The sequence below is a fragment of the Thermobia domestica genome, chromosome 7 (assembly GCF_964235325.1).
Source record: "Thermobia domestica chromosome 7, izTheDome1.hap1.1, whole genome shotgun sequence".
Classification (NCBI taxonomy): Eukaryota; Metazoa; Arthropoda; class Insecta; order Zygentoma; family Lepismatidae; genus Thermobia; species Thermobia domestica.
In genome coordinates, this window is record NC_137460.1 from 133,278,924 (window position 1) to 133,291,168 (window position 12,245).

At 40.4% G+C, this 12,245-nt stretch overlaps 1 protein-coding gene across 1 annotated transcript in view; it reads left to right on the plus strand.

Annotated features, from left to right (window-relative positions):
• The window catches only part of LOC145689340 (pickpocket protein 19-like), a 43,155-nt gene that overhangs the window by 12,278 nt on the left and 18,632 nt on the right, over positions 1–12,245 (plus strand). The window lies entirely within an intron of this gene.

The window sequence follows — 12,245 nt, forward strand, 5'->3', positions numbered from 1 at the left end:
AAACATTAGATGAAAGATGACATGTTCGGCTGAGAATAGCGCTGAAACTCTTCCGAATATATGGTATGCTAAGAAATCTATGAAATCTATATCCAAGAAAGTCCATAAAATTCCAATTGTAGTACATGTTGAACTATGTGATACTGAAACTAAGTAACCAGTTGAGCGTTTTCTAAACTTTATTAACAATAAAATACCACTTTTCTCTTGTACCTTGCTTAACTGTTTAACAATGATATTTTTCCACATGGCATTCCAGTTATAGCATGGTACATAAATTATTATGTAGGACACTATCGCACGTGCTCACGTATTGCCAGTAAAGTCCCTGAACCAACCTAATTTCGATATGTTGTTGAGCTACTAGGGCATAAACAATTGTATCTGCAGACATTGTTACGAAGGTGATTGAATTTAACTGCAAAAAGAAAGGTAGAAAGCAGATACCGTGTAACTTGGGTTCCTGTCACCACGGCATGGCGCGTCCTTGGGTTGCGGATCGAGGAGAAGGCCTCTAGATATAGAGGTTAGCTGCGAATATACTGAATAAGCAGTCGCGGACAACCGGCTAGGAGTGGTCCTCCAGCTTGGGGGTTTGGGTAGGGCTAACAACCTCATCCTGTAAAAAAAGCACTTGTTCATAAATATTCACAAAAGCCTCGGACAAGGACTGATAACTTGGCACGATCTCAGCAAAAGAAAATGGACATGAGATTTCGAACATGAAATATTAGGAGTCTTTATAAGGCAGGCGCGTTAAAATCCGTAACGAGTGAGTTTGAGAAATACAGGATTAACGTAGTAGGAGTTCAGGAAGTTAGATGGGAAGGAAATGGATCTGTGAATTCCGGAAATTTTACGTTTTCTTACGGGGAAGGAGATAAAAATCACCAGTTAGGAACAGGGTTTTTCGTTCATAAACGTATATTAGCAGCAATTAAACGGGTTGAAACTGACAGACTTTCTTTTATTACTCTTAAGGGACGGTGGTGTGATATTATTGTTTTAAATGTACATGCCCCAACTGAAGATAAGGATGACGATATAAAAGACAGTTTTTACGATGAAGTGGAACGGATATTTTACTAACTCCCGCGATACCATATGAAAATTCTATTAGGGGATTTCAACGCGAAGGTAGGACGAGATGATATTTTCAAACCGATTATAGTGAACGAAAGTATGCATAAGGAAAGTAATGAGAACGGTGTTAGACTCGTGAACTTCGTAAAAATAATATTCATTGTCCGAAAACGGCGAGATTCAATTTAAAGAAATTGAAGAGAGACAGGTAAGAGAGAAATACCAGATTGAAGTTTCGAGTAGATGCTCGGCTTTAGAAGATTCGGTGTGCACTAGTGTTGAGGATACCTGGATTGAAATTAGATATAGCATTAAAATTTCAGCAAAAGAAAAATTGGGACACGCGGAAATACGTAGGAACAAACCACGGTTCGACCAGGAATGCATAAAACTAGCAGAGAAGAGAAAACAGGCAAAATTATGTTGGCTACAAAATCCGAATGAAATAACTACACAAAATTTTGCAGATATCAGGCGGGAAACTTCCAAAACTTTTAGAACAAAGAAACGCGATTTTCTGAAAGCTAAAATTAAGAAATTTGAAGATAATAGTATTTGGTCTAGGAATTAATTCGTGCGGGTGGACAAGAGATGGCGCAACGAACGGAGCGTCCCACAGTTCCGTGTATCCACACATGTGTTGCAAACCCCTGTCATCGCGTATCGTTCGTAGTATAGGACAATGGATTAAAGCGTCAACAACACCAGTTTGTAGTTAAGTGAACATGGCGCAATTTGTGCCTGATAAAGTGTTTTTGCGGGGTGTCCTGCTGCATTAATTTAACATGCAGAAAAGTGCGACTGAAAGTCATCGTATTTTGGTGGAAGTGTATGGTGACCGTGCTCTAGCTGAGCGAACGTGTCAGAAGTGGTTTGCACGGTTTAGAAGTGGTGATTTCGGCTTCGCAGACCAAGAGCGAGCTGGACAGCCAAAAAAATTTCAAGACGAAGAATTGACAGCATTGCTCGAGCAGGATTCGTGTCAAACGCAGGAACAACTTGCAGCAGCATTAGGCGTTGATCAAACAACAGTCTCCAAACGCTTGAAAGCCATGGGAATGATTCAAAAGATGTCACATTGGGTTCCACATGAATTGAAAGACAGAGACGTTGAAAGACGAAAAACGATTTGCGAATTGCTGCTTCAACGACAGAGCAGAAAGGGGTTTCTGCATCGAATTATTACGGGTGATGAGAAGTGGATCCATTACGAGAACCCTAAATGAAAAAAGGCCTGGGTGAAACCAGGTGAACCAGGTTCATCACAACCAAAAGGAGATATTCACTGTGCAAAGGTTATGCTGTGCATATGATGGGATATGAAAGGTGTGGTGTACTATGAGCTGCTGCAACCGGGTGAAACTATGAATGGAGAACGTTATCGACGACAATTAATGCGTTTGAAGCAAGCTCTGGCCAGAACACGACCAGAATGGGAGAACAGACATGATAAACTTATTGTTCAACATGATAACGCTCGCCCACATGTCGCAAAACCGGTCAAAACCTATTTAGAAAATGTCGGATGGGAAGTTTTACCCCACCCGCCGCATTCACCAGACGTTGCTCCTTCGGACTACTACTTGTTCGATTGCATGAACAACGATTTGATTGGATAGCGGTTTACTTCTTCAGAAGATATCGAAACATGGGTCTCTGACTGGATCGCTTCCAAGGATGAGGACTTCTTTCGCCACGGAATTCGTACATTGCCTGACAGATGGGCGAAAGTGGTGGCTAGCGATGGACAATATTTTTCTTAAGGTATTTATGTATTTTGTGTTCGTACTACAGCTTCAATGTGTGCGTACCAACCGCACGAATTAATTCCTAGACCAAATAAAAATAAAAATATCCGGGACATGTATAAGGGAATCAACGAATTTAAGAAAGGCTATCAACCTCGTGCTTATATATTAAAAATCTGACGGTACAGTTCTCTCTGACACGGATAGAATCTTAAATAGATGGAAAGATTTCTTTGACGATTTGCTTAACATGCAACCAAAAACTAGTGTGCGTGGAGAAAAGGAGATACACACCGCAGAACCGTATATTCCAGAACCCAACCGAATAGAAGTAGAAATCGCTATAAAGAAATTAAAGAAACATAAATCTCCGGGTGTAGATGAAATTCCGACTGATTTAATTTTAGCTGGAGGCGAAAAATTGTGGAACAAGATGCACAAATTCATTCTCCTTATCTGGAACAAGGAAGAATTGCCACAAAAGTGGAAAGAATCAATCACTGTTCCAATTCACAAGAAAGGCAACAAAACTGACTGTAATAATTATCGAGGCATTTCTCTTCTGTCAACATCCTATAAAATCCTTTTAAATATTCTATTATCAAGACTGACCCCATACGCAGATGAAATTATTGGAGATTATCAGTGAGGATTTAGACGAAATCGATCAACTATCGACCAAATATTTACCATTCTCCAAATATTCGAAAAAAAGTGGGAATACAATTTACCCCGGTACATCAACTATTTATTGATTTTAGAAAGGTGTACGACTCGGTTAGGAGAGAAACATTACACAACGTTCTTACAGAACTTGGAATACCGAGAAAGCTAATTAGATTAATTAAGATATGTTTAAATGAATCCCAAGTTCAGTCCTTGGTAGGAAATTTTTTGTCCACGAGCTTTCATGTCGAAAATGGCCTAAAACAAGGAGATGCGTTGTCGCCATTATTATTTAACTTCGTTTTGGAATACGTTATAAGGAAAATCAAAGATAGCAACCAACGTCTACAGTTGAACGGTATTCACCAGGCTATCGCATATGCTGATGATGTAAATTTAATAGGGGATAATAGGAGAAGAATAGAAAGTAATGCAGAGATCTTATTAAACGCTTGCAGAGACATGGGTTTAGAAGTAAATGCAGATAAAACTAAATACACTGAAGTGCGTCGGGACTTGAATACAGCAAATTATGGATGCGTTAAAATATTAAATAATACTTTTGATAAAGTGGGTAGCTTCAAATATCTAGGTTCAGTATTAACAGAGGAAAATCATATTCACGGAGAAATTATATGTCCACTAAAAGCAGGGAATTCGTGTTACTATTCGGTTCAAAATCTCTTGTCGCAAATTCTGTCGAGGAATTTGAAGCTTAAAATATACAAAACGATAATCATGCCTGTTGTTTTGTATGGCCTGCGAAACATGGTCACTTACACTGAGGGAAGAACATAGACTGAAAGTATTTGAGAACAAGATCCTGAGACGAATATTCGGACCCAAGAGGAACGGGAATGGGGAATGGCGGAAACTTCATAACGAGGAACTACATAATTTATATGGTTTACCCAACATTGTTAGGTTCGTCTAGTGTAGGAGGCTTAGGTGGGCGGGTCATCTAGCTAGAATGGAAGAAAGTAGAAATGTTTCAAAGTCTTGAATGGAAGACCAATCGGAAAACGATCATTAGGAAGACCTAGACGCTGATGGGAGGATAATATTAAGATGGATCTCGCAGAAATAGGAATGTAATGTAAAAACTGGATCCAGTTAGCTAAGAATAGAAGTCAGTGGAGAGGTGCTGTGGATGCGGCTTTGAACCTCTCGGTTCCATAGGTCATAGAGTTAGTTAGTTTAGTTATAAATATGTTATAATTCTTTTTAGGTACAGTCAACGCTACACTTGTTTATTTCTCTTACCACGTTTTATCACGAAACTGTATATGTTTACATAAACTAAATTCACAAAAGACTGAGATCTATAAGATCTAGTGTTTCTTAACAATGTCACCGCTTTTAGCCTTGGAACAGGCATGAGAAATTAAAATTAAATCCAAACTTTGGAAGTATACTGTTGTCTTACAATGTAAAACAGAACTATTTGTTGGGAGTGGATATGTGCATTAGCAGACTCATGAGGATCCTGCCGCCTACAATCGGACAATTTGTCCATGCCGACCAGATGCCGCGGTCGGATTGCCGGCGCCAAACACCGGCGTCTTTCCGTGCGATTTTCGACCGCGACGAGCAAAAACAGAGTCGTTCATCAATAGAAATCAAAGAGAGTTAATTTGTTGGTTTTAAATACGAATTATGACTTATATTTTCCTCGTATAAAACTTTCTTGAAAGAGTCGGCAGACAGTCTGACGACGACTGCAAAAATACACTGCCAGCAATTTCTTGAAAAACGACGTTGGCACGACGTCGGCGAAGGTTTCATTATCGCGTACCAGCGGCAACGAGTCGAATTTTGGAAAATGAATAGAGACTGTATCTTCTTTAATGATGAAGCAAAAATTGAAACTTTCCGAAGGTTTTCTTGTGGGTGGACACTAATTCAATTAAACATGTCTTGTGAAAACGTAGTCGGCATACAGCGGACGGAACGACCGCAACAAATGACGGTTGTAAAAACGCGAAACGGCGACTTCGTGCCGACCATAAGAAACTGTAAATGTATGAAAAGAATTGTAGTAAAGAGACTGCAAGTAAAGGGTATAAGGAAAGTAAATTTTTAAAATTAAATTACAAGTACGAGAGGATCCTTGACAACATTTTGGAAGAAGACGGCAAACAGCGGACCGGCCTATTGCGGCAAATGTTATCGGAAAGACGCCGAAACGCTGACAGACTGCCGAGAAGTAAAGGAGCCGAAAGAAGGTCGGCAAACAGCGGACGGACCGAACTCAACAAAGATGCTCGGACAGGCGCCGAGGGCCGTTGGCGCTTCGCCGACTAGTAAGATAATTCTTGTACTATAGGACCTGGAAGCGGAACAGTATATGGAAAGTAAGTTGAACAGCTAATACTGTAAGCTGATGATCCTTTTAAAATGAGTCGGAAAAGGGTCCGCAGACAGTGGACGAAACTACTGCAGCAGGAAATGCCCGTATATGCCTCCCCCATTGACCGCCTCCTACTTCAGCGGCCAGGCCGCCAACACAGACGGTGTCAAGTCGGGATGTGGGCATTTTTCGCTTATGCCGTCTTGCAGCATTTCCCGATGGCGTCACGCCAGCGACGATAACACCTTTACCACTGAAGAGCCAGATTGGAGAAATTGTCATCTGTTCGCACTGCCTGTATTTTTGGTTCGCGTTCTTCATTCGTCACATGGTGATGCAGTGTGGGTGGACTGCTTCAAACAAAGAAATGAAACTTCTGAGTTTTAAGTCCCACGGTTATGCAGGCTTGGCTAAAGGAGACGGTGATTATGAGAAATGAATAAAATGATGGAATGCTTCTAACAAATAGTGTTGTTGATTCAGCGCCCGAACAAGACACGCAATAAGAATAAGTTAGTAAGTCTACGACTCAAGGTACTACATTTGGGTTAATTGCTGTATTTTCGGAGGAATTTTAGAAAAGTTACCGGGTCAAATCGAGAATTTGTTTAAGTTTGTGAGGAAGAATGATTGAGTCAGGTTATGGGAATAGTAAAAGTTAAGAAAGTGGTTGTTTTCGATGTAAGCTTCACTGTATGTTTTTCAAATAGTTGATGGGAAAACGACAGCCTGAAAACTCCGTATTCCTACAGATTGCTGCGGCTTTATTTTCTCCGAAGAAAGCGTTTGCAACGAGCAAATTTTGAATGCATAGAATTGTTGTTCCTAGTGGTCCTGATAGTGAAAAATATGTTTTGAGGGGAAAATATAGTGACTGCTATAAGTTTTTCACATTAGGCACACAGACGTGTTAATTGAATTATTCTGAACGGGCATTATCAGCTGCTTACTTGTTATTTTTAGGTCGCTTTAAAGCATTTGTTAGGCATTCTCAGATATATTCCCTCTATATGACACTTAAATCGTACTGAGAATTATAGAAATGTTCTACATTTTTACCGAGTGCAACATTATTGTTGGGAATCCGCTATGATTTTAATTGCATTGCTACGCATCTTTTCTGCTGTTTGCCGACTGCTCGGAAAGGCTACTTTCCTGCGGCGGCGCCGACGCATTTTATGCGCCTTTCGGCTGTTTGCCGACTGCTCGAAAGGACCTCTTTTCGATGTCGGTTTCCCGATTCTCGCACAGGCGGCATCCAACCTTTTGCCGCCGCCGAAAAGAGGCCATTTGCCGACTGGAAATAAACCCTTTAGGAAGGCAAAATTTTCACCACCTTTTACAGTAGCTTTGCCTAAGTCTGCATCCGCGCTATGATTTCTGGGCAAGGTCACAATTGCTAGTACTTAAAGTACATAATATTTGCATGTCCCATTCAATTTCTTCTTTTTTGGTTTAGAGTGCTGCAAAGAAGCAAAAAGGAAGGAATTTTAAAATGGGACACACAAAAAGATGCAAATATTATACTTCAAGAACTTGAAAGATCATAGCATGTCGAGAGATCATAGCATGGGGGAAGACTTATTAGACAAGACTAATGTAAAAGGTGATGAAAACTTTGCCTTCCTGAAGGTTTGATTTCCAGTCGGCAAAGGACCACTTTTCGACGGATACCACCTGTGGCAGAATCGGGAAGCTGGCATCGAAAAGAAGTCCTTTCGAGTAGTCGGCAAACAGCCGGAAAGGCACACAAAATGCTCCGGCGCCGCCGCTGGAAAGTAGCCTTTCCAAGCAGTCGGCAAACAGCAGAAAAGGTACATAAAATGCCCCGGCGCCGCCGTCGGAAAGTTGCCTTGGTGAGCAGTCAGCAAACAACCGTAAAGGCTAGTAAATGTCAGTAAATGACCATACTCGCTAATGTCTGCTGTTATATATATATACACACACAAGAGGGTTGGGGCAAAAGTCATGGCAACTATTTTTTCTTGGAGATATGTGAGCAGATCACAAACTTCTTTTTGTCATGTGGAAGTTCTGCAGGCATAGTGTGTATGCAGAACAACAGATTGCTCTGTGATAGCTGGTTGTATCACAGCGAGGGCTGTGAAATCAGTCCGTTGGTGAGTGTTGTGCGAGATGGAAGTAACCCGTGTTGAGCAACGCGCTTACATCAAAATAGCCGCTCTCCGAGGGAGAAATGCGATGGAACGTCACAGTGAATTAGGGGAAGCCCTTGGGTATAATGCCCAACGAAACCGGACAGTAGCAGAGTGGGTAGGGGCGACTGTTCGGGACGACCTGTCAGTGTGCGAACCGACGTGGCACGTACCGTCTTTGAGAAGCTCCAGGATGAAGACAAACGATGAATGCTACTGGAGTTGTAAGAGGCAAGTGGCATCGAGAAACGCACCGTCCACAGGATATTGCATAATGAGCTGCAACTACGCAAAATTGCATCGCTGTGGGTATCGCAAGCACTGACGGAAGTTTAAAGGTGAATGCGCTATGAAATATGCTGGCAACAGGACGCAGATCAATTCTTGCCACGAATAATCGCAATCGATGAATTTTGGGCCAGGGCAAACGAATCAGAACTTAAACCTCAGTCCGCGGAGTGGCGACATGCTGGATCACCAAGGAGGCAGAAGTTCCGTCAAAATCCCAGTGAAATTCATGGTGATCGTATGAGGTCCGCGGTGTCATTGCTTTCCACTTTGTTCCACATGGCAGAACAGTGACCGCACAGTACTAACGGACTTCCTGGTGCGACAGGTACGACGTGTTCGGGAGAAACGCCCGGATCTTGTTGACAGTGCAATAATTCTGCACCACAATGCAAACCACATAAAGGAGAGTGTGTAGGGCAGGTACTGCGACGTTGGGGATGAGAAGAATTGGAACACCCACCGTACTCTCCTGACATTTCGCCTTGTGACTTTCATCTCATTCGAAAAATTAAGGAACCACTGCGTAGTAGGTGGTTTACAACACGCGAGCACATTGCTAATGCTGTGCTCGAATAGGTGACCCGATTCACACATGGTGCGGCAAATGCTTAGGCGGATGGTACTCAGCGTCTCCCAGATCGTTGGCAGCGTGTGGTGTAAGTAGCAGGGGACTACTTTGAGGGTCTTTAGGCCCAGGTTTATCATGTCAACTGTATGCGTACTGTGTTGTCATTCCTCTGCATCGTGAAGGCCCTTTTGCCCTGTATACTACCGTAATAAATTAGTGTGTTACGATATTTCAGTGCTATTCATTGTGCACACATATAGTTAAGACCTTGTCATTTCGTCTGTATATGTCACATTTTCCAACCGCACTGATATCTTCAAGAAAAAAATAGTTGCCATGACTTTTGCACATATATATATATAGGGTGTTTCAACGACAACATTTGGGAGATGATTCCTGGTACCAAGATAAGACAAAAAGAATAGACCAACCTCGGTGCACAAATGCTTCCTTAGAGGGTTATAGGCTACTGAAAAATGAAAGAATGAAATTTAAAGGTTCATAGGTGCAAAACTGTGGGACTTACCGTAGTAAAAAGTATTGCGTGAGTACCTTATGATTCTGAAACGTGGATTTTTGGATATGGAACATATTAGTTCGTAAGTGAAGTCTTGATTCAACTACGGTAAGTCCCATAGTTTTAGAGCTATGGACCTTTAAAGGTCATTTTGTCATGTTTTCGGCAGCCTATAACTGCAAAAGAAAGCACTTGTGCACCCATTTTGGTCTATAATTTTTGACTTATATTGATGACAGTAATCACCTCTGAAACGTTGTCGGTTCTGTTTTGAAACACCTTATATATATCCCCATCAGGATTCTGCCGCCTACAGTCGGACAATTTGTCCATGCCAACCAGATGCCGCGGTCGGATGGCCGCCGCCGGACACCGGCGTCTTTCCGCGCGATTTTCGACCGCAAACAGCCGTAAAGACGCAGTAAATGCGTCGGCGCCGCAGTCGAAAAAAGGCCTGCATAAGGAGTCGGCAGAAGGTCGGAAAAAGGACTTTCCGACTGTTTTGCCCACTGTGACGGTCGGCAACAGTCGGCAAACGACATCTTATTTTACGATTTTCGACCGGTTGCCGCCCCGGCAAAAGGTCGGGAACAGATAGTCGTGCCGCCGCGGACGGGTGCCGGGCCTTCGGCAGCCTGTCACCGTGGACTGCGATAATCCTTCTTTCCGACCGTGACTTCCTGATGATGATATAGCCCATCTATAATTTTTATGTGGTTAATATGATTACCCATAATGCTAACTTCTAGATGATGTTTAGATTTTTTCACGAAGCAATTTTTGGAGTAGGAAGTTTAAAGTTGTTTATAAATATATTTCAAACTCATATTGTTCATCTGTGACTAATGTTGGTTGCAAAAGTGTTTCATTTCAAGTAACTGTTCTTATGTTCATTTTGATGATATATAACCACAGGAGAGTAAGAAATCTATGTTTTTCATCATATAATATTGTGGTACATTTTTATTGTACTAAAGTATTGTTACCGTAAAGTAAGAAAGTGTGAGGACATTAAAGTTATTTTGGAGAAAATATATTTTAGATATTTGCATGATCAAATGCAGAATGTTCAAATCGGCAACATATATTTGTATAAAAATGGCATTAAATTAAAATTGCCATGCAGACATTCTTCACTCTGAATACATTGCGTAAGCCATATGCTTCATGATGGACGTAGAGGACTAGTTATTGATCGAATTGTCCACTAACATGAAGAACCATTAGTATCATGGGATGTTGAAATTGTATGTAACGCAATGCATGAAAATATTCTAATAGGCAGCGCACTAGATTAATTTGTTGAATTGTAACGGAATCATTAAAATGGACCTGTAGTATTTCACCAAACGGAATACAGAATGAGTATAAGATTATATTCTCTCGATCATAGGAAAAGTCTCTTGGAGAGGTCCATTTCTACGATTACTTATAGAGAATGGCTAAATGTTTTTCTTTCGGAAATGGAGTGAGTTAAAGGTTTGCCTTTGAGAACAATGTTTGTATTTATATTTTGCATGCATGCAATATTGGTTAGATATAGCGTCCTTTGATACAATATTTGTTCATTTACTTTGAAGTCAAACGATAGAATTAGTTCCACGCGTTAGGAAAAACTCACCAAGTTTCATTAAAATAGGAAGATTTTTACAATAGTTACTATATCGTGGACAGGCGGACAGACGCACACATTCTGATTAAGTTGAATGGTAGAAGTTCAATACCCTTGCTTCAATTAATAGAGGTTCCTATTAATTTGGAGTTTCGTGGCTCTTTGAGCACCGAGGATATATGAAACGTGAACCTTCAGCTTAGCATCGAACACGCAACACATATGACTAATAGCCGGATTTTTACGATCGAAGTCAGCACAGATAGATCACGTAGAGCATTCTAAAATAAGACGATGTACAATCATGTCCAAAATTATTGTCGAATATCTATAACTGTCTTCTTGTAAGAATATAATTTGATAATTATTTTGCAGGGTACTTTTAATACTGATACTAAGTGTATAATCGGGAAATGTATATTTGTTATCAGTTTCATATGTAAGGAATTACAAATTCAAAAATTAGAATGAGTAAAACAAAATGTTGCAAAATGGACAAGAAAGTTTTATTTTCGTTTTATTGTTCTTATTTACTGCTCTTTTGACGTAAAATTTTCCACATTCATGTCTTTGCCGATTATATAATTCTAAAATTATAAAAATACCGGGCGAAATCGTTATCAAATTATATTCCTACAACAACATATTTATAGATATGCGACAATAATTTTGGACATGAGTGTACATGTTACTAACTTATATCACAGTAGTTAGCTTAACGTGTTAGACAGCAAATTAGGAGAATAATTTTTTATGGCGATATTCCAGTAATACAACAAATCTGAGCCTTAATTACATAAAATTAGTCTTTAGTATCATAGTCAAAATAATAAAAATTGTTTATCACAGTTTCTTATGCAATTTATCCTTATTTTATTAAATCGTGATTGGATACTCTAGAGGCAAGGTGGGGACATACTTTTGTACACGATCGTACTTTCACGTATAGAAATATGAAAAACCAGCTCTGGTGGCCATGAGAACCATCGAATAAAACATTCTCTCTGTTTTAAATTTTGGAAAGTAGTTCCTTCAATAAACTTCTTAGTTGACACTTATATTATGGTAGTGTTCACGCGAGATGGTACATGTATAGCTGTTGTAGCCGAGAAACTCCATAATGGCGTGGCTTCTTAACGGTACCTGTTCTGAGTAAATGGAGCGGTGACTTTCATATCCGCACAAGTCCAGCTGAAGAGATATTGAGAAACTCGATAAAAACTGAATATTTTCATTGAGTTTTTGCAATATCTC